Source organism: Lissotriton helveticus, chromosome 9 (assembly GCF_964261635.1).
Source record: "Lissotriton helveticus chromosome 9, aLisHel1.1, whole genome shotgun sequence".
NCBI lineage: Eukaryota > Metazoa > Chordata > Amphibia > Caudata > Salamandridae > Lissotriton > Lissotriton helveticus.
Genome location: NC_136070.1, coordinates 614,044,297 through 614,067,430, shown reverse-complemented (window position 1 = coordinate 614,067,430; position 23,134 = coordinate 614,044,297). Strand labels below are relative to the sequence as shown.

At 45.0% G+C, this 23,134-nt stretch overlaps 1 protein-coding gene across 1 annotated transcript in view; it reads right to left on the bottom strand.

Moving 5' to 3' along the window:
- Positions 1-23,134, bottom strand: part of PRX (periaxin) — a 280,710-nt gene that overhangs the window by 98,281 nt on the left and 159,295 nt on the right. The gene's annotated exons all lie outside the window — the stretch shown is intronic.

Sequence of the window (23,134 nt, the reverse complement as noted above, 5' to 3'; positions counted from 1 at the left end):
ATCATTTCTAAAGGAGAGATCCTTCCGGGTAACAGCACCACCGTTTCTCTCCCAATCCCACTCCATCGGTCAGGGGGTTCCTCAGGGCTCAGCATTGAGCCCGTCTCTGTTCAATCTGTATGTTCATCCACTTGTGGCTGTAGCAAAGGAATGGAACCTAACGTTGGTATCATATGCTGATGATACCCAGCTTGTTATCACCTTAGCTGGAGGGCCATCTACATCAGCCACGAGGTTCAGAGACGGGATGACAGCAGTTGCCCAATGGATGGCAGACAACTGCTTGCAGCTCAATGCGTTATTAAAGGAAACAAAGGTCCTAAGGATAAATGGATTGAACGCACAATGAAGTTATAGACTCGAATCAGTGCTATACTCTCAGTTCCTATACCCAGCCGGGTAAGGAATATTTATTCAAATCAAATGGAAAAAATAGAACGCCTTGAGAAGGCCATATATAAGCATTAGATAGGGCACAATCCTGTACCTAATGCAAGCAAAACTGAGGTCCTACTGGTAGGGAAGAACATCGCCCTTTGGAACGAGCACTGGTGGCCCGCCTCGCTGGGGCCTATGCCTACGCCAAAGACTCTAGTTAAGAACTTAGGAGTCTGGATGGATGCATCGCTTGGCTTTCAGACCCACACTAAGAGAGTGGCAGCCACATGTGTTGGGCTTTTAAGAGGTCTCAATCCCCTTCTGAGGTTTTTTGATTTGACCCAATAGTCCGGCAGCTTATCGTTCAATCCACCATACTTTCGCGTTTGGAATATGCCAGTGTGTTGCTCCTAGGGGCAAACAAAGCTGAGATACAGCGACTCCAACGTGTCCATAATTTGGCAGCCAGAACCCTGGTAGGACTTCCCCGCCGGTGTTCGGCTAGAACCACGATTAGAAAGCTACACTGGCTCCCGATTAGTGCCCGGATCCAGTTCAAGGCTCTCTGCCTGGCATTTAAGATTCTGAAATTTGGAAGTCCAGATCTACTGCGTCCACTATTGATCCCGTATGTACCCCAGCGTAGCCTGCGCTCACTGGGCCAACACCTGGTGACCGTACCACGGACTAAACTGTGCTGTATGGGCGGTTGCTCTTTTCGGGTCATGGTAGCCAAGCTGTGAAATTCCCTGCCGCTCCACATCCGCGGAATGGAGGATTTGCTTGCCTTTCGGAAAGCTATTAAAACTCTCCTCTTTCACCTATTTTAGGGACACGTGATCTTGATTGTTCTGCTTGGGTTGTTCAGTACCACTTAGTTCTAGCAGCGCCGGGACGCCCCTTGCTGGGGCAGCTGTGCGCTTACAAAACATTTACCATAACATAACATTACATTAAGGACCACATTGTCACATATGTATGTTATAATATCAGCCATGAATGCCAAAATCCTGATGAAGGAAACCTGATAGTTGGAAGGCACCGAAACAGTGAATTAACAACATATGATGTAAATGAGTGATATATTCCTGGAGATAAAAAAGCAAAGGAAGGAGTGATATATCTCCGAATAAAAAACAAAGACGGCTTAAAGACAGAAGGCTAGAATAGTTAAAACATTATATAGTTGAAAACTTTCCTCTGTATGGGTGTTTGTTTCGCCCTTGTTAAAAGCATTGTGATGGGTGCCATTGATTAGACATAATTTGTTTTTATATATTATTCCTTGCTCCATTTTGCATTCATCACTATTCCATTTTGCATTTCATCATTCTGGATTAGTAATAGACATACACACTTGTTCTACTGAAGGATGTTTCTGATGATGGAAGATGTGTTCTAATATCACAGCTTAATAATAATTTGCTTTTCAGTTTCATTCTTGGGTCAATCTTCTTAAACAGGTGGCCAAAGTAGCAGGCATTTGATTATGTGGCACTAATAAAATAATAGTGGATCAACACTCAATCAGGAGTTTGTTAAAGCGCGACTACTCACCCGTAAGGGTCTCAAGGCGCTAGGGGTGGGGGGGGGGGCAGGTTCCATTCCATCAAGGAGGGGGTCTGTCGAAGAGCCAGGTTTTGAGGTTTCTTGCGAAGATGGGGAGCGATGTTGTCTGTCTGAGGTGGAGCGGAAGGGCGTTCCATGCTTTGGCCGCGAGGAAGGAGAAGGAGCGGCCTCCCGATCTGGTCTTTCTGGTGCGGGGGACCACAGCGTAGGAAAGCTGGGCTGATCGTAGGGTCCTTTGGGGTGCGTGGAATTTGAGTCGGCTGTTCAGGTATGCTGGTCCGGTGCCGTGGAGGGCCTTGTGTGCGTGGATGAGCATCTTAAAGGTGATTCTCGCCTCGACGGGGAGCCAGTGGAGTGTGCGCAGGTGCTGGGAGATGTGGCAGTGTTTTGGCAGGTTGAGGACCAGTCTTGCGGCGGCGTTCTGGATGTTCTGTAGCTTGCGGATGAGGTTTTTGTTTATTCCGGCATAGAGTGCGTTGCCGTAGTCGAGTCTGCTGGTGACCAGGGCGTGAGTGACTGTCTTTCGGTGTTCGAGGGGGATCCATTTGAAGGTCTTACGAAGGAGGCGGAGGGTGTGGAAGCAGGAAGATGAGACAGAGTTGATCTGGCGGTCCATTTTGAGCTCGGAGTCCAGGATGATTCCCAGGTTGCGTGCGTGGTCTGTGGGGGTTGGCGGGTTTCCGAGGGCGGTGGGCCACCAGGTGTCACTCCAGGCGTCGGGGTTTGGGCCCATGATGAGTACTTCTGTTTTGTTGGTGTTTAGTTGTAGGCAGCTGTTTTTCATCCATTTGGCGACAGCTTCCATGCCTTCTCGAAAGTTGCGTCTGGCGGTGTTGGGCTCGTTGGATAGGGAGAGGATGAGCTGGGTGTCGTCTGCATATGACACGATGTTGAGTCCGTAGGTTCTGACGATGGGGGCAAGTGGAGCCATGTAGACGTTGAAGAGCGTCGGGCTGAGGGAGGAGCCCTGGGGGACTCCGCAGGTGATAGGTGTGGGGTCCGAGAGGAAAGGGGGGAGTCTGACCCGCTGCGTCCTGCTGGAGAGGAAGGAGCAGATCCAGTCGAGGGCCTTGTCCTGGATTCCTGCGTCGTAGAGTCTGCGTATTAGGGTGCGGTGGGAGACTGTGTCGAACGCCGCTGATAGGTCGAGGAGGATGAGGGCTACTGTTTCTCCTTTGTCCAGTAAGGTGCGGATGTCGTCTGTTGCGGCGAGGAGGGCAGTTTCCGTACTGTGGTTTTTTCTGAAGCCGGATTGGGAGGAGTCGAGGATGTTGTGTTCTTCAATGAATGTGGCGAGTTGGCTGTTGATCGCTTTCTCAATGACTTTCGCTGGGAACGGGAGCAGGGAGATGGGTCTGTAGTTTTTGAGGTCAGTGGGGTCCGCTGAGGGTTTCTTTAGGAGGGGGTTGACCTCGGCGTGTTTCCAGTCGTCGGGGAATGAGGCGGTCGCCAGGGAGCGGTTGATGGTTTGGCGGAGCATGGGTGCGATGGTGTTGGCGGCTCTGTTGAAGATGTGGTGGGGGCAGGGGTCCGTGGGGGCCCCTGAGTGGATTGACTTCATTGTCTTCAGTGTGTCTTCGGTGGTGAGGGCTGTCCAGTCATCAATTGTTGGTTTCCGGGTGTCGGGGGTGGTTGGTGAGGGTTCAGTGTGTTGGTTGTCTTCGTCGAAGTTGTCGTAGATGCTCTTGATTTTGTGGTGGAAAAAGATGCTGAGTTTGTCGCAGAGGTCTTGTGAGGGAGGGATGTCGGTAGACTCGCTGGTGGGTTGGGCGAACTCCTTGATGATGCTGAAGAGTTCCTTGCTGTTGTGTGCGTGGGTGGAGATTCTGTCTTCAATCGCTTTTTTCCGCGTTTCTCTGATGAGTTGATGGTGGGCGTTGGTGGCGGCTCTGAAGTTGTTGTGGGCTTCTGTGGATTTGGTGTTTCTCCAGGCCTTTTCGAGGCGGCGGCATGTACGCCTGGACTCTCGAAGTTCGGTGGTAAACCATCTGGCTTTCTTGGCACGGGTATTGTTGTTTTTCTTGAGGGGGGCTATGGTGTTGGTGCTGTCCGAGATCCATCTATGCAGGGTTCGGGCTGCGGTGTTGGGGTCGTCGTTTTCCGCGATGGTTGGGGTGGAGTTGTTGAGTGAGGAGGTGAGCTGGTCATCGGTGATTTTGGTCCAGTTTCTTTGTGGAAGCAGGTGCTGGTGTCTGTGGATGGTGGGTGTTCTGAAGGTGAAGTGGACGCAACGATGGTCGGTCCATGGGAGTTCGGTGGTGTGGCTGAAGGTGATGGAGTTTCCTGTAGTGAAGAGGGGATCGAGGGTGTGTCCTGCTGAGTGCGTGGGCTCGGTCACGATCTGGCGGAGTCCAATGTTGTGGAGGTTGTCCAGGAGGGATGTGGTGTTGGGGTCCAGTTGATTGTCGAGGTGGAAGTTGAGGTCTCCCAGCAGGGTGTAGTTGGTGGATGCAATGGCCTGCGGGGAGATAATGTCCGTGATGGAGTTGGCGAAGGGTCCGCGGGGTCCGGGGGGTCGGTAGATGAGGGTTCCTCGGAGGGCGGCGGTGGGGCTGGCCAGTATCTTGAAGTGAAGGTGTTCCATCAGTTCTGTGGACTCGTCAGGGAGTGTGCTCAGGCGGAGGCTGGATTTGTGGACAATGGCGATTCCTCCTCCTGGGTGGATGGGGCGGTCCTTCCTGGAGATCTTGTAACACTCAGTCCCAATAATTCATAAGTGCCTGTCCTAAAAAGTAAAAAGCTGCATTGGTCCTAGTGATCTAAATAGAAGAACGAAAATAAATGAGTTTACATGTATGTAGGCAGCATTTAAAATCCTTAGGAAGGAAATACCGCTGGTTGTGCCCAACTTTACACCCAAACGAACAAGTTAACTTTTTTTTGGTTTGTGATCCTCGGATATTTCCTGAATACTACTTACTGAATGTCCATGTTGTTTTCAGGCCATTATGTGGATTAGGGAAGATTCCTAGGCTGTTCCCCTCTCATCAGCCTTCCGTACCAGCACAATGCATATGGACGGTAGCTCTTTATGCTCTTGATGAGAAGTCAGAATTGACCAATATTGTATGATCCATCGGTGCCTGACCGTACATAAAAAAAATCAAAAGTAATACTTTTGTGCACATGCTCTTATATGGCGATATATCCAAGGCAAGTAAGCTTGGGGGAACACAAATTCAAGAGTGCAGTTACCCACAGATACAATGCCTCCATCGCAAGAGATATTCAGTCTGGCTGGCCCTGCACAACTTGCTCCATGGCGTAACATCTTGGTGACATGTACTACATCCCAAATTGTCACCACAAAAAAAGTAAACACCTTGAAATGCTTCGTACATATAGAGCTGGTCAGAAATTCTGTTGGAAATATATATCCTTAGCTGAGGAAACTCTTGTGCGTTTGTTAAACACTAGATGATCCCTTTCAGTAAATCAGTGGTAGGAACATAGGGCCGGATGTAGGTCGGTCGGTAACGGCTGAAAATCGGTATTTTCGGCCGTTACCGACCGGTATTTACGAAATGGTATGTAGGGCCACATATTTTACAGATTCGGTAAATTTACCGATCGGTAAATTCACCGAATCTGTAAAATACCGAATCGGTATTTTTACCTATTCGATAAATTTGATATGTAGGTGGGACTCTTCTGAGTCCCACTTTGACACCCTCTGGCACCCCCAAAAGAGGCTCGGGTGCCATATGACAGGCAGACCTGCCCTTAGGGCAGGTATGCCTGCCACATGGCACCCGAGCCTCTTTTGGGGGTGCCAGAGGGTGTCAAAGTGACACCCCCTGCACCCTTGTGGAAATCTGCATTTACCGAATCGGTAAATACCGAATCGGTAATGCCCATTCATTCCTACGGGCTGCAAAGCCCATAGGAATGAATGGGCATTACCGGTCGGTATTTACCGAATCGGTAAATACAGATTTTTACCGATTCGGTAAAAGGAACATCTGGATGTTCCTACATGTCCCCCATTCTTATTTACCGATTCTTAATTACCGAATCGGTAAAATTCGGTAATTAAGAATCGGTAACTGAGTCCTACCTACATCTGGCCCCCAAAGTCTTAAAATAAAAAGGGATTTTTTGACAACAACAAAAAAATCAGCAAGTGTGATATTGGTTCCTACTGAGCACTCATTCCAACTCCCAATAGTCGGAGAAATATCTAAGTGAAATCACAGCACTGCACTGATATATTTGTGGTGACGAGCTAGCCGCAGCAGAGTGATCTAGATGTGCACCTTTGTCATATATTCTTCTTGTTCCATCTGCATCAAACCCCAAACTCAATGACATTTCTGGTGAATTGTGTCCAATGTCATGTGCAGGTATTGCTTGCAATGTCATCATCTGGCCTAATGTTACATGATGTCATTCCAGTCATATCATGGCGGATTGAAATCCTGAAAATTTATCAGAATGGTATGGTTGGCTACCACCCTCTAACAATTAGTGTGGTGGTGATTGTACTTAGTACTTGTGTAAGAATATTGTTATATCACGTTATTGCATGTGCTCACAGTGTTTTCAATTTTTTACATACAGTTGAAAAATTACCAACTAATTATTTACTTTTAAATAATATACATAAGCCTGCAATTCTTGTATAAGAGCTTGTCTACAATGTCCTTACTAGTCGCCAGTAATTTATCTTTAAATACTAGCCTGTAATAAAGAAATGACAAAGCCGCTCAACTGTAATAAGTTTTTACAGGTGAGTGCTGACATCACAATGTCTACTGCCAGCAGCAAGGGTCACAGGGCATAAATGCAGCAGCAATTTAAAGAACAAAATGTGGGAACTCCATTTTCTTTTTCTGATATGTTTTCCTGTAATGAAAAGCATTTTGCAGAAATGAGGTATTTATTGGAAGGTGTTTATTTTCCCCCACATTGTAGCTCATTGCAAGAAAGATAGAATATCTGCATGTTGCAACAACATTTTTAATCTGATTTACATGAAACGGATCCCAATATCTTTTGGGAAAAATTACTAACTTGTATGTTTAAGTTCACAATCCAGATTTTCCTTTTATTGTTTGTGTCTGCAACGAACACGAAAGAGCCAGACACTAAACATTTAAGCTGTTGGTGGGCAGGGTGATGGTGTGACCATGTATTATATGCAACAAAATACCCTCTATCCTACATTGGAAGAATATTGCAAGTCACCTCAGAGTTCCATGACCTTATAAAGAAACTTGACCTTCAGCCATGTTCGTCTATACCATCTTGGATTGTATTTTATCCCATATGTAATCTGAACTTGACAACAGGACAACCAGTTGAAGATGCAAGACATTTCATATTTCCTCTAAGGAAATAATGTGTCTTATTGTCTGTGTTTTGTTGTATCCCAATTGTCTTTGTATGCGTTATACCCGATCTCTGTTCCTATTGGATTTAATAAATTAGTGCTCCTGCTTCCTCCTACATATTTGGTTTTATCTTTAGGATTTAACTCTCTGGCATGCATACATGTGCATTCAATCCTTTTTGTCAAATGTCCTAATGAACATTTAATATTTAAAAATATATATTTTTCTTGAATCTGCATGTTGTTTAAACGATTGACAAGTTGATATGTAATTATCTCTTCATGGAGATCTCTAAATTTGCAGGAGACTATTGGGGATTTTTTTTTAAAAAAGCCAGAGCGCTGTGTTACAACAAATTTGGCAACGCCGCGCTCTGACATTTTCAAAATGCAGGGATGTACCGTAATTATGAAAATTCGGCACACCCCTGTGTATCCCCTAGTGCTGGTGCTAAAAAAGCTACCTAGCACCAGTGTAAGCACCCTGTTGTCATGTTGCAAGGGTGTCTGCGCTTCAGGGGGGATTGTTTATGTGCAGGAAGGGACACCTCCCTGCACATAAACAATCAATAATGGCAATTTGCACTTTCCAGAAAGAGCAAAAAACAAGGATAAATTAATAATTCCGCCTCGTATCCCGATTCTAAGACCAGGTATTCCCTGGCCTTCGTTGTTGGTGCTGCCCCAGCCTTGTAAATCTGGGGCAGCATAAAAAAACAGTTGGTGTTGCAGTGGAAACGCCCATAGCGACACCCATTGCCTGCCCCTTTGCTGCAGCAGCGAAAAGAGCCATATTTACAATGTGGCATTAAGCCACATTAAGTGGCTTAGCACCACCTTGTAAATATGGGGAATGACGCAACGCCACCAGAGCGTCTAAAGAAGCGACGCTCCGGTGGCGTTAGGGGCTTGTAAATATGCTCCTATGCGTGTTTTAAGAACCGACACATGCTGCTCTTCTGTCTCTCCTGGCAATCGCACCATGGAGAAAAATCTGTCTTTCCACTACTACATTAACACTTGCCTTATAATTGTTCTCTAGTGCTTAAATTGGCTATTTCATATTTAACATCATTGTGCTCCAGATCAATATTTTTCCATTCCACGAAATCTCCCTTCTGGGTAACCATGTTAGTTCTTTCCTTCCACAACTAAAGTGTGCCTTAACAAACTTTACAGTTGGAACAAAAACATCCTCCCTACAGATTCCAGATAAGTCTCAAATGCATCTTTCCAGTCCTTACATCTTATTAGTGCTTTTCCTGGAGATTGCTGTAACAGGGGTGGTGGTTCTACGGATTCTATACGCAACTTTGTTTGTTACAGTAAATCAAAACAATAACATTAGTCACTATAATCTCATGAAAAGTTACTAAACTAATTGGTGACTGGTAATGTTTGCTCTCTTGGTTCATGTTTTAATATTGCTGCAGGTAAAACTGGTTCTTGTTCCAAAGTTCCATACATTTCTTGGTGTGTTACCTTCCTACATGCGAATACAATAGTTATTTGGAGTGCAATGTTCATAAATCAACTGCCACTGTTACCTGATGTTTGTGGTATTTGATCCTCACCAATAAAGGTTGTGTGCTGTTCAATTCTATCATTCTCATTGTTGCCCATTCCGATACCCAAGGGTGTTAAGCATAGTACTGCAGTTTAACCCGTTCGGTGCTCGCATCAGACAATGGCCGACGCGAGCACTACCTTTCGGGTGCTGCGCACGACCGTTGGCCGACTCAGCCCCACCCACTCTGTAGAACGCCCGCACCACGGCAGACATTACGGGTTAAATGTTACTGGGGACACAAGATGGTGCCGTACATCTCAATACACAGAAAAATGTCTTGTAAGCCAGGTATGGATACAGATGTATGTGCAGAACATCAATGGCGGACTGCCTAGCATGCTTATTTGCATGGTGGCTTGTAAAGCTATGATCTCTTCACCGATAAAAGCAATGATTTGAAATTAAGTCTGCTGTGACAGTGAACAAAGTCTGACGATTCAGTTTGTGTCCTATTATGGTGCTTCACTCATCAGCAGTGGTGGCAGCAAACTTCACCATAACTGGATTCCTATGAGAACTTACGCTGCAATCTTCCTCCACAATGCTTGGAGGTCACAAGCTTGTCCACAACTCGTCACCACTGATAAAATGAGCTTCTGGCCACCGAGAGGTAAATTAGGTAAGTTCTTCATTGAGAACTCTCATAGTGAGCTCCACTGATCAAGGTCTCATCAAGAATAGCTTCCTAACCTTGGAACCTTCCTTCCCTTACAAAGTTCCACGTTCGGGGCTTGCACTGGCCTACAGGAAAATCAGACAGTGCTCGACCGCTGGTTTGACAGGTCAGTGAGCGGGCCAGTTTGAAGGCTTTTTGTAGGCCTGGTCTATGGTTTGTTGGGCTGATTTTTATGTTGATTGCCCTGATATTAAAACAAGCATGGCCTGCAACAATCTAAAATTCATGCAGTCTTCTATACCTTGCAAAACACTTATACAGCGCATCTTTGAAAGCTCAAAACTGCTTGAATTTGCAAACCTGGGCAACTTTTTTAGCTATCTAATTCACTATCGGGGGCCGCTGTTATTTTCTGTCCTAGCCTGACCCTGCATATCAGAAGCAATAGTTATATTGTACAATTAAATGGGAATAGATATGGCCGCAGTTAGCGCGAGCAAATATGAAAACAAATTCCTGTGATCATGGGACACTGCAGGAAGAATAAACATGCAGAAATGACACAAAGAAAGGATTATTTTACTTACCCTGTAAGTATCTGTTCTTGGCATGTAGTGCTGTAGATATACATGCTTTGCATACTCCTGCTATCTAGTGTTGGGTCCGGATGTGTGCAAGTTGTTTGTCTTCGACAAAGTATTTCGAGTCACAAGGTAAAGAAACGCCTCTTCTTGGCAATAGTTTGCATGGGCATTGACTCCATTGTTAGATTGTTTTCCCTCAGATGGGTGTGAATGGAGTATAGGAAAGTGCCAGTAAAGAGATGTCCATGCGTTGCAAAAGTAAAATAGGAACTGCAACTGCCACAGGTGTCCCGGGAAGAGGGTGGACGCATATGAGTATACAGCACTAAGGGCCATATGTATCAAGCAAATTCGCAGTCGCAAAGGCCGAACTTCGCAGAATTTCGGCCTTTGCGAATGCGAATTTGCTAAATGGTATGTATAAAGCAAAATCTGGTGCAAAACAAGGAATCGCAAAATTTGTGATTCCTTATTTTGCAATTGCATTTAAGGAATCGCAAATTTTGTGATTCCTTAAATGCAATGTATGAAGCATAAACAATTTGCAAAATGTCCTTAAGGAATCGCAAATCGCAAATTGAGAATAACTTCCCATTCATTCCTATGGGCCTCCTGGCCCATAGAAATGAATGGGAAAGTATTCCTTAATTGCGATTCGCAATTTGCTAATCGCAATTAAGAAATTTTAACAAATCGCAAAAAAAATGCGATTTTGTACATACATACCTATTTGCGATTTTCAACTAGCCATTTCTTAAAAATCGCTATTTGAGAATCGCAAATCAGGTTGATGATACATATGGCCCCAAATGCCAAGAAAAGATGCTTACAGGATAAGTATCTCTGTGTAGTTGGAAGAAGGGTTAGAGCCTGGAGCTCACCCCCACGTCGAAGTGAATTGATGGCAATTAAAAAAGAGACCTTCCAAGATAGAAATTAGAGGGCACAATTATGAATTGGCTCAAATGGTGGACCCATAAGTCTTGTGAGAATGATATTAAGATTCCATGTAGGTGAAGGTGGAACTCGAGGTGGAATTACTCTCTTAAAGCCTTCCATAAAAGCTATGATGACTGGTACTTTAAACAAAGATAAGTGTTGCCTATTTTGTAGACAGGCGGCCACTGCAGCAAGATGTAATCTTATGGAAGTGAACGCAAGGCCAGAGAGTTGTAAATGTAGAAGGTAACAGACAATGTTTTGTACAGTAGCATTAAATGGATTGATACTGTTATTGTGACAATATTAGACCAGTATTTTCCTTTTGGCTGCATAGCATGCTCTAGTAGTAGGTTTACAAGTTTCTTTTAAAACGGTCATACATTTTGGAGAGAAATTGTGATAACTTAATTCTATGACCTCAGGTACCAAATCACTAGGTTGAGTTCCATGGGATTTGGGTGCCTGATATCTCCATGGTTCTAATTGAGAAAGTCTGGATTGTGAAGTAGTAGTGTAGTGTTGTGAACCATGGTTGTTGGACCCATGTGGGAGCTATGAGTATGGATGTGAGGGATGTTTGCCTGAGCTTCTGAACCAGAAACAGAAGAAAGAGAGGTGGAAAAGCATAGGGCAATATCCCTGACCAATTCATCCATAAAGCATTGTCCTTGGATAGAGGCATTTTGTGTTGTCTGTGGTTGCAGACAGATCTATCTGTGGAAATTCCCACGTGTGGAAGCAAAGATGGAGGACTGTGGAGGGGAGTTCCCACTCGTGGCTTTGTTGCTGCATCCTGCTGAGGAGGTCAGCAAAATCCTTGTCCATTCCTGGGAAATGTTCTGCTAGGAGATTAATGTTGTGATATAGAGCCCAATACCAAATGGTATGAGATAGGCATGAAAACTATAAAGAGTGTCCCCACCCCCCCTGGTTTTTGTACATTGTACATTGTTGTCATATTGTCCGTCCAGACTAAGACAACTTTGCCTATTAGGTGAGGTAGGAAGGTTTTCAATCCGAGGTGAACAGCTTGAATCTCTAGGTGGATGATGTGGAGACTCTGGTGTTTGGTCTCCTAGAGACCCTGGACTTTGAGATCATCTAGGTGAGCACCCCAGGCTGTCAGTAATGCATCATCAAAATTATGTGGGGAACAGGGTCGAGGAAATGCCGTCCTTATAACAGGTTGTTTGTGTTCCACCACTGCAGTGAATGGTGAGTGAAGCTGTCTATCAACATTAGATCCTCTAACTGACCCTGTGACTGAAACCATTGTTGTGATAAACATTCCTGCAGCGGACGCATGTGTAAATGTGCAAGTAGGACTATTGCGATGCATGTTGCCATCATTTCTAATAGGCCATGACAATTCACACTGTCAATTGTTGATTGGATTGGAACTGTGGTATTAGTGTTTGGAAATTTTAGATCCTGGATGTAGTGGGATAGGCTAATCCGAGTTGTGTGTTTAGGATAGGCCCTAGATACGGCTAAATCTGTGAAGGTTGAAGATCAGATTTTTGGAAACTGATGGTGAAAGCTAGCTGATGGAGCATGTTTATGGTATTTTGAGTGTGTTGTTGACACAGTGGAAGAGTACGAGCTTTAGTAAGCCAGTTGTCGAGATATGGGAAGACATGGATGTTTTGTCTATGTAAATGTTTGCCTGCTATCCGAAATATGAGGAATTTAAGATGTGCTGGATGTGTTGGGATGTGAAAATTGGTGTCCTTTAAGTCTATGGCTAAGAGAAAGTCACCTAGCTGCTGAAGTGGGATCACATCTTGAAGAGTGACCATGTGGAAATGCTATAAGAGAATGTAATGATTTAAGGCCATAGATCTAATATTGTCCGTAAAGATCCATCCCTTTTGAGGATTAGGAAGTATTGAAAGTATATTCCTGACCCATGATGTTGTAGAGGAACCCGTTCTATAGCACCTTTGACAGGCAGAGCTTAAACCTGCTGTTTGAGTAATGTTTGGTGTTCCAGAGAGAGCCTGCGAGTGCAAGGTGGAATGTTTGGAGATGAGGTGATGATCTTCAGACAATAACCATGTTGGATAATGTCCAACACCCACTGATCCAATGTTATGGATCACCAAGTGGGCAGAAACTCCTGAAAACTGCCACTGACAGGTGTGGAATAATGGGGGGGAAGGAGAAGAGAATCACTGTTTTGTGGTGGGTGCAGCACCATGTGGGGAAAAACCTTAGTCTCTACCTCTTGAATTGTTGCCTCTGTATGTGCCCCTATAATAGCCTCTGGGAGAGGATTGAGGACTCTGACCTCTGTGGTATGAAGAGGCATCTGAGGATACTGTCTTTGCGCCGGGCCTATAGGAGGTGCAGCGAAAAGAGCCACGAGGACTTGGGGTTTGTAATGCACCCATGGATTTTACAACCTCTATGTCTTTCTTCATATTTTCAAGACACTGGTCAACATGTGGGACAAAAAGGTGTTCCTTATCAAAAGGGGCATTTAATAAGTTTTATTGAGCCTCTGCCTTAAAACCAGATATACGCAGCCAGGCATGGTGATGCAACAAAACGCTGGTATTACTGCCCCTTGCAGCAGTGTCTGCAGAGTCAAGGGTATACCTAATGGAGGTATGAGAAATAATTTTACTTTCAACTACAAGCTCGTGCCCTCTATTTTTATGCTCCTCTGGGAGGTGCTGAAGGGGCTCTTCCATTTCGTCCTAGTGGGCGCAATCATATCTGGCCAATAAACCCATGGTGTTAGCAATATGCCAGTGATTGGCAGACTGCAAAGCTACGCTTTTGCCAGAGGCATCAATAAGCTTCTTCTCCTTATCAGGAGATGGAGCTTCACTGGCAGTTTGGGAATTAGTCCTTTTATGTGAATAGGAGATAACAAGAGAGTCAGGTGGAATTTTCTCCTGATATAAATAGGGCCAGATGGTGAGGCTTTGTATTTTTTATCCACCCTGGGATTGATAATAAGGGTTTGCATTGGATCTTCAAAAATATCTGTATGCAAGAGCATACCTGTGAGCATAGTGAGATATTGCGTTACCCAATGTATTATGGAAAGGGTTTCAAAAAGGAAATCCTCTTCTATAGGCTCCTTATGTAATGGCACCTGATGGTAGGTTGCATTCCTGCTAATAAGCTCCTGATAAGAGGTGGTGTCATCAGTAGGAGATGGCCTTGCAGGGTACAGGTCAGGATCAGTGTCACCAGGAGGGTCAATATCAAAGACCAACCAAGGACCGAGGGTTGTGATGATGAAAAGTGTCATCCCCTGTGCCATGCCCACCTGGAAATGAATGTGATGACCCTTGAGGTGTAATATCTAATGGATCACCTGTTGAATGAAGGGGAGAGGGTGAAGGTGGTGGAGGGATAAATGGTGGTCGAGGTGGAGAGGATGGTGTAGGAGGGTGCAAGAGAATGGTGGCCTTGATAGTCCTCTTCTTTTTAGATGACACCAGTAGATCAATGGCCTCTTGGAAGGAAAGTTGGCGTTTTTTTGGCGTTTTGATGGAGCAGGAACCATTTTGGACAAAATACGCCTAGTGTGAGGCTGTATATGGATTTAGTGCCGATTCGATAATCTTCGGAACTGGGCTGGATTTCTATTTCAGTGTTCAAGTGGTCAGTGCGGAGGATGAAGATGATTGGCTCGGTACCAAAGTAGTGAGCTGTGAATGGAATTTTGGTGGAAAGCCCGAAGGCGGGGCATCCAACTCAGTGTTTTTGTGGCCGACCAGGGCCTGCTGGCATTGGTGGCCTGTGAGTCTTATGTTCAGTCAGAGACAAATGTTTTTTTTCACGCGAACGTCAGTACTCACAGTACAGTGTAAAGCCCTGCATCTGGAGATCGACTACTAGGTCGGAGTCAGAATCATCATTGGAAAAAGCCTCTTTCTCGGCCACAAAGGCCTCATGGAGTTCCTCCTCCTCCTCTTAGATATCTTGTTGTCTGAAAATGTTGGGCGTATCGTCAAACTTTTTCTGCTGCATCTTCCTGCAATGTACCCTGCAGAAAAGTAACGTTTTTTTGGATCGAAATGATCAGCAGGCCTCGCAGTCTTCTTCTTTCTGGTTGTGAGACAAGCTTAGGTTGCAGACCTGATGAAGGACGGTTCGCTGGTACTTCACGTGGCACCTGGGACAGAAGCGGTAAGGTGTCCTTTCATCAGCAGGGCAATTTAAGGCGAAGCTGAAGGGATGGAAGATAGGCCTGAAAGCGCAAGGCCCGAAGGCTGCTAATAATATGCATCAATCCGACGATCAATAGTTTTCTTGATTTCGAAATGCAAAGTTAGAAGCGCATAAGATAACAATACCGACGAGAGTAAGGGTGCATTACGAACTGAAAGGAGTCCAAAATGGTCTTGAACCGGAGCGCAGTAATACAAGTATGAACCTAGCGGCGGAAAGAAAACAATCTAACAATGGAGTCAAAGCCCATGCGCTCAATTACTAAGAGGAGGAGTCACTTTACTTTGTGACTCGAAAGACTTCATCGAAGTAAACAACTTACACATATCCGGACCCAGCGCTACATGGCAGGAGTACGCAAAGCATGTGTATCTACAGCCACTCATGCCTCGAACCTCAAGTTACTTGCCAGTACTATGACATAACACTGTACATAACACCAAGGGGCATATTTATGAGAGAGTTGCGCCATGCTTGCACCACACAACATGGTACAAGTGCAACGCAAACCTCTAAGTCAAATTTATGGAGCCACGCAAACCCACTGTGCATGGCTTTGAATGGCTTCAAAATCCTGGAGTAAGGCAACGCAGTGTAAATTGCTGTGTCGCCTTTTTTGCGCTAGGGAGGCATTCCATGGGGGTTGCTGTGGGTCTTCCCACGTGACTGTAAACCTGGGAATGCGCCAAAAATATATGTCTCCCCAGGTGAGGTGTATCGATGCGGCACACATCGAAACAGGAAAAAGCCTTTCAGGATTGTTTTTGTGCTGGAAGGGGACCTTCCTGCACAAAAACAATCCTGACTACAACACAGGCTCCCTTGCGACATGGTGCAATGGGGCCTGCATTGGTGCTAGGCTGCCAAAATGGCGCCAGCACCAGGGGAAAGGACAGGAATGCGTCGTAGTGGATAAATATGACACACTCCTGCCCTTTCCCTATGGGGCAGCAAAGCGAGTTGACTTCCTGCGCTGCTCTGCTCCACTAATGTCATAAATATGGCCCCAAGTGTTTATGAACAGAAATTAAGATCAGATTGGGACAGGGGATACGTACTAGCAGCAAAAGAAAAGTTGCCCTAATAGTGAAACAGATAGCAAAAAAAGTGGCCCACCTTTGCAAAGCAGCCTAGCTTTGAATTTGTAAAGACACACTGTATGTGTTTTGCAAGGTATGAGAGACCGCATGAATTAGAGTTTGCTGCACACAATATTTGTGGTAATATCAGGGACAACAACACTAAAAACTAGCCTGCCAGACCCATAAAAGAGGTGAGCAAACTGCCAAAACAATGGACCACACAGTGCCTCTCAGAATAGCCCTTCTGCCACTGCCAGATTGCCCTGAAGGCCAGTACCACAGAACAGACTCTTTGGAACCACAAACTCTGGTGCTCTAAAACTGGAACCTGGATGTGTTATAGAAAAATGTGCCACGTCTGAACTGGGGTGGCAGAGTGGGCTAAAGAACGGTGATGAATTAAACCCAGATCTTTTGACTGGGTGTGAGTGTTTGATTGGTTCAGATGCTCCGTCCATCACCACCCCCTTTTGTACCGCTTTTGGCCGCCATAAGTGTGGCAGGGTATGCTCAGACGTGAGTCCCTTGCTCCCTTTGCCACTGGATTCAAGCAAGCCGGGCTGAAGACGGCTGCAATGCCAGAAACCGGTCCTCGGAAGCTTGTTTCCGGTCCAGGGAAGGCATGGCTTGGCAGTTCGGGCTGGACTGTTCCCATGAGGCACTGGGTCAGACTGATTTGCATATGGCCATGTCTGAACTGGGTTGGCAGAGTGGGCTAAAGAACGGTGATGAATTAAACCCAGATCTTTTGACTGGGTGTGAGTGTTTGATTGGTTCAGATGCTCCGTCCATCACCACCCCCTTTTGTACCGTATTGTAAATGCAACGCATCCGTGGTGGCGGAAGGGGGAGATTGCGTGACACATCTGTTCTGGTGCATCGCTGCTAATTTGCAGATATGCGCCAAAAGTTATAAATCTACTTTCTAGTTCTCTAGACAGGTGTCTCGTGGAAAAATAGATTCTCCATTTTACAGATGATTTGATACTGCTATCAGGCACCCTCTGCAATAGATGGTTTTTCATGTTGTTCCTTTTCACTTATACGCCACCCTCCCTAACTGCTGCTTTCCACTACACCTTCAGTGGGATTATGAATATTTTCTCTATGATTGCACTTATTACTAAAAATTAAAAATACGCTAAATTACTGCTTGGTACAGTCGCGCCATTTAAAATGTAAATAAATATTAAATGAATAAGTAAAGGAAATGAATAAATAAATGATAAATAAATAAGCAAATAAATAGACAAGTAAATACATAAATAAAGAACAATAGCTTTAAAATTGGAACGCAAGCTTTTTTGAAACATTGTTCTTTGGAAATTTTATTTTCAAACTTTTCACTAACTATCTCCGCGCTGTTTCCATTGTAAAACAAATTAATTTTTGGGAGTGTGGTGTAACTACGTGGAAAGAAACCAGAGTATTAATAAATTGCGTGGATGTGCACGATTGGTGGAGCAGAGGGACATAAAATAATTTTCTCATCAATGTGGCTTACAGAGCTCTAGCATATTGCCCTATGGCCAATTCTGAAGCCTTGATCAGTGGGCTGCCCAAGACCAGGTATCAGTTGGATTGATCAGCAGAGTGTTCTCCAATTGGGGATTGCCAGTAGCATAAAAGGGATAAGGTTCCTAACCATTTCAGTCACCTAGGCTGTGAGGGGTGTATGTTATTTCATCTATTTACAAACCCTGAGATTGTATTGTATAATTGCATTTATATAGAGCTTACTACCCCTGATGTGGCGTCGAAGCGCTTTTTGGCGAGTAGCATGCTACTCCAGAACCCTTAAAGAATTAGTGGTGCATTAGTATAGTGAAATATGAAAGTAATTTAAGTGGTGGATATGTTAGTCAGTTATTTGGATTCAGAAGGATAGCGGAGAAATAGAAGAGAGAATAAGGTTTGAATTTATCTAGTGCTTACTACCCCAATGGGGTGTTGAAGAGCTTTTTCTGGGAAGTAGCACACTACTCCAGAACCCATAAAGGATTAGTGACATTCAAGCAGATTTTACTGCCCTTATGAAGCACAACATGGAACCTAATCATGTTCATACTTTTTAATAGGCGGGGGAGAAGAAATGCCAAATAATGCTTGCGATCCCTCTCCATTTAGATGCGGGTGAACCACAGGATTTATGTTGGCTGAGCCCAGCGCCATAGCGTGGTCTGCCAGTGCCCAGGTCAAGCAAGTAATCTTCCACTTTTCTTTTAAAATTTTGCACCCCTAAGAATGCCCCTAAAAGGTCTGCGTCCGGGGCAACCGCCCCTTTGACCCCACCCTACGCCACGCCACTGGCTCAGCCTCAGCTCTGTCTTCTGGTGGAAACCCTTGACCTGGTTGCTTTTTACTGTTTCAGTCGCTGCATTATTTAGGGTCTGACAACTATCACTGGATTTCCTTACTGTGCTAAGAATGGCTTAGAAGGACAGGTAGAAAACTCCCTATGCGTCGTAGCAATTACTTTTATCAATTCAAAAACTTTTATTTTGGTGCAACAAAAACAAATGCCACATGGGACCAAAAACACCTGGCACTTGCTCAGTATTCTGCTTGTCATAGAAAGCATCCAAACATATTGACTGGAGTAGTGTAGGCAGTGTGATCCAAGGCAGGCGTGGATCGCAAAAATGTTGGGCGGTTCTCATTACACTGCTTGCTTTTAGAAAGCAAGTAAAATCCTGGATTTTTAATAACTAAATTTAAAGTAGGGTTCATTCAGTTTTGATTTGATTTGATTTAAATTTATAAAGCGCAACAGTTACCCAAAGGCATCAAGTTGTGTTCTTTCTGCTAGCGCCAAGACACCCCTGTGTAATCAAGCTTTTTAAAACTGCTTAACATAACATAACATAACATTAAGGGGAGTGGAACCCAGGGCACATACTGATCTGGCAGGCTGGAGAGCTGGCCACCAGCATCTCAATGACTTCCAAAGTCTCCTTTCTTATCTCTCCCTGCCAACTGGCAATCTAATGTCTCGTTGCTATGGGGTCATGTTCCACCCGTGGACAGCACGCAACTTCACCATCATAATAGTGGAAGGCTAGATGTCACTTTGTTGTTTTTCCAAAGTCACTGCATGCAGAGGATAATTATTCCCCACTTAGCAACAGCATTTTTGAGAACCCTTTGATTCCTTTATGGCAATGTCAACAGGATCCGGTCTTAACACTATAGAACAATATGCCCGACCAAATCACCACCCTATCCACTTCACTGTTACATCATAATGTGATACCTACACATATCAGTGGCGGCTGCTACCGGACGGATTTGGTAGGGCAGGGGTAGGGGTGTTAATTAACAAACAAAACACTTATCCTTGGATCGGCTGGCCGCCGCCTCCTCCCCAGCGTCCTCTTCCTTCTTCCTTTCTCCAGTCCAGCCTGCAGCAGGAAGCACCAGGCACACAGGCTCCCTGAGCCAATCACAATGCTGCAAGTAGCATTGTGATTGACGGGAACAGGCATCCGGTGCATGTTCCTCACCAGGCTGTGGTATGCTGTCTGGTGGGGAACACGCAAAGTGCGCATGAACTGTTTGGTTGCCCCACGAGGGCCGGCCAAACAGTTCATGCGCACTTTGGGAGTGCAAGTCACTCCTCCCCTGCTCTGGCCATCCCCGCCCCACACTGCACACAAGCCACTGACTGCATGCATGTGTGATTGTCATTTTATTTTTCCTTTTTGCGCAGTGGGGCAACGCTCCTCCGCCTTAGCGGAGGAGTTGCCACTGCCACACACACTTTAAAAAAAACTTCAAAATATTATACGTCCACTCAGATAAAATATTACATTTATACTTCACAGATATCTGCCTTTTCGTATTTTTCCTTTAGTCAAAGCAAGCGGGGACAACAGGAGTGTTCTTTCCCCAGATAGGTAATTTTGAAACTCCGTTTCACCTACTGAGGAACTTAGTACCACAATGTCCGTTCCTCAAATTTTAAGAATAGACAGGACGCCTGACTTGTTATTCAGATTTCCTATTGCGTTCTTCTCTCTGCCGGATCCTTTCCTCACCAGTACCCCAGGATTGCACACCGTGACAGGTGCCAACCACGGACGGACTGGGAACCAAATCCGGCCCTGGCAAACAGCTCAGCCGGACCCCCCCCCTCCCGGGTATGAGGGGGGTGCAGCCGAGCAGTTTGCGAGGGCCAGTTTTGGCCGATTGTGTTACAGGGGGCCGATATTGCTGACTCCCAGTAACAAAAATGCCCCCCCAGGGGCCCAAAACCGGCCCCCACCCTAGCGGCCCACCGGGGAAACGCCCGGTGCCCGCTGCGGCCAGGCCAGTCCTGGTGCCAACAGTGAGATGAAAAACAGAGTCAAGAAGCACAGGCCCAGCCCCCCTATGGAGAAGAGAGATGAGGTGGATGGGAGGGGGCACAACCCTGCTAAGAAAAATAAAGAACATCAGAAGAGTGGTGGTAAAACCAAAGAGTTATACCAAAATATGGAAGCCGGCCATTCAAGCATCCGTCAAACTGTACTTTCCTGAAAAGTCAAAACAGTTTCAGGGAAGATAGGCATTTGAAAAAAGTATGCAGTGCATGGAGGTGGGGGTAAGAGTACGTACATTTAAAAAAAGGCCAGTTTGGGACTTTATAATACGACTCACTGGCATGTGGTGACTATAACAGTGTGAAAAGTCCTACAGCCCTCTGATTTACTCATAATGCAAACAGTTGCCCTCTGGGATTCCTATGGTTTTGCCACATCTGATCCAGCAACACCATTATGAGCAAGACAACATAGGCCCAGAAATAAGTTTACAAAACAACCTCAGACTGAGCAACTGAACTGTAGAGCAGGAAGAGTAAACTTGAATAAGCTTTTGGAAAAAAAAAAAATGTGGCGTATCGGCCAGAGCTGCCGACTTTGGAACTGAGGAACCAGGTTCGAGTTTCGGCATTGGCTCAACATCCTAGGATACTGGGCAAATCCCTTAATCTCGTACCTACAAAAATGTCCTTGTGTAACGTAACTGGTGTTCATGTAAAGGGCTCCAATACCTTCGGGTCGAGTCTGCACTATATAAAACTGCAAACAAAAAAAAGTTTTGATGACTGTTGTAGAGGAGTAGCAACCGTGGTGGCTAGCGGGTGGGGCCTGTTGTGGAGACAGTATCGGGGTCAACTCACCGAGCCAAAGAAATCATTACTTATAACACAAAATATGTAGTATCTTGAGAAACAGGATATTCTTGCATGTGTATATCATGAAACAACTAAACTGCTTTACAAAGCAACAATGCAAAGTCCAAAGCATAAATACATTAATATTCAGGGTTATCATGAATAAAAGCTGCTACAACTGAAAAAAACAGCATATCACCCTAAGGTCCCAATTTTGTACCAAAGTCCCTAAGTATAAGGCCCAGCAATTAAAGATCATGGGTATGAATTGAATGCCAACATCGCCTGAAAGGAACACATTGCCAAAAAAACACAAAGATGGCTCGCTTCCAAAGAAATTGAAACCGTTCTTCCAGACAGTTTTTGCAGAGCCGCAGTTCAAGGCTTTGTAGTCTAATATCTGTATGGTTGTAACTCCCTGTTCCGTGGTCTCCCAGACTCCACACTATCACCCCACCCCATACGGGTATCCAACATACAGCAGCGCATCTCATCAGGGCATGAAGAAATATGATCACTTCACTCCTAGTCTGATAGAAGATCACTGGCTCCCACTGCTGGCCAGCACCATTTTCAAAACCATCTGTGGCATTTACAAAGCAACCTGCAGCACCACTTATCTTCAAGAGAAGCTCCCATGCCTGGTGGTTCTCAGCACTCTGGCAGCCAGGAAACCATCAGACTGCAGATTAAGAACATTAAAAAGAAAAAAACAAGGCAGCAGACTTTTCCATTTATACACACAGGATCTGAAACAACATCCCTGTATCAAACTGGACCAACCAATCGCTGCTCTGACTTGGGAAAGAGTTAAAGACATACCTCTTTAAAGAACACTTCATCACAATGCATTAACAGTCCACAACCCAGCTACCTCTCCTTGCACTGGTTAACTTTATGTTTGTCTTTACAGAGCCCTGCTGCCTCTTGGCTAGATTTTGCGCTATATAAATACCACACACTTTATACAAAGAATCATTTATAGATTATCCAAAAGCAAAGGATCAGAGGAACAGAAGGCAGGGTCAGTATCAAAACATCACATCAGTATGTGTAGCAAAGTAAGGAGCTCCACTAGATCATACACATGAGGATATAATACATTTTAAGAGTAATGTTTAAAAAAAATTTTGCTATTTTAGACACAGAAAGTGGCAGACACTGAACTTGGTTGATACAGATTCGATTGAAACCAAGAGGCTTCCTATTTCTTAAAGGTGCTCAGGACTCACTGGTCCCTCAGAGGTACTCTGGCCATGCACAGCTCACTGGAACAGGTGCCCACTTGGTAGGAGCCTAAAGTGGGCATCACTTTGCTCTCCACTTAGAGTCAAGCGACACAGATGACCCTATGTGGTCTAAGGTATGAAGGGCACTGGCGTCCATTCAGGTACAACAACAATAATCATTTTCAGAAGATGAGAAACTCAATGGGCATGATTGTGATAGGTGCTCCTTTTGAGGTGCTATTTTCCCAGGCTGAAAATGTTTTTTTTAAAGGTTTTTGCATATTAGCTTTCTGCAAATCAGATTAAATATGGGAACAATTATGCTATATCCTAGTCCCCCCATTTCTGATGTTTTAGTCCTATTCCCTCTCAAATGTCCATTCCCCTTCTTGACCTGGCTGCCACTTTCTACCTCAAATATGGTGCCTTGGTCACCCCATATACTTAGATGCCTGCTTCTGGAGTTCCATCCAAGAGCTGCATCTG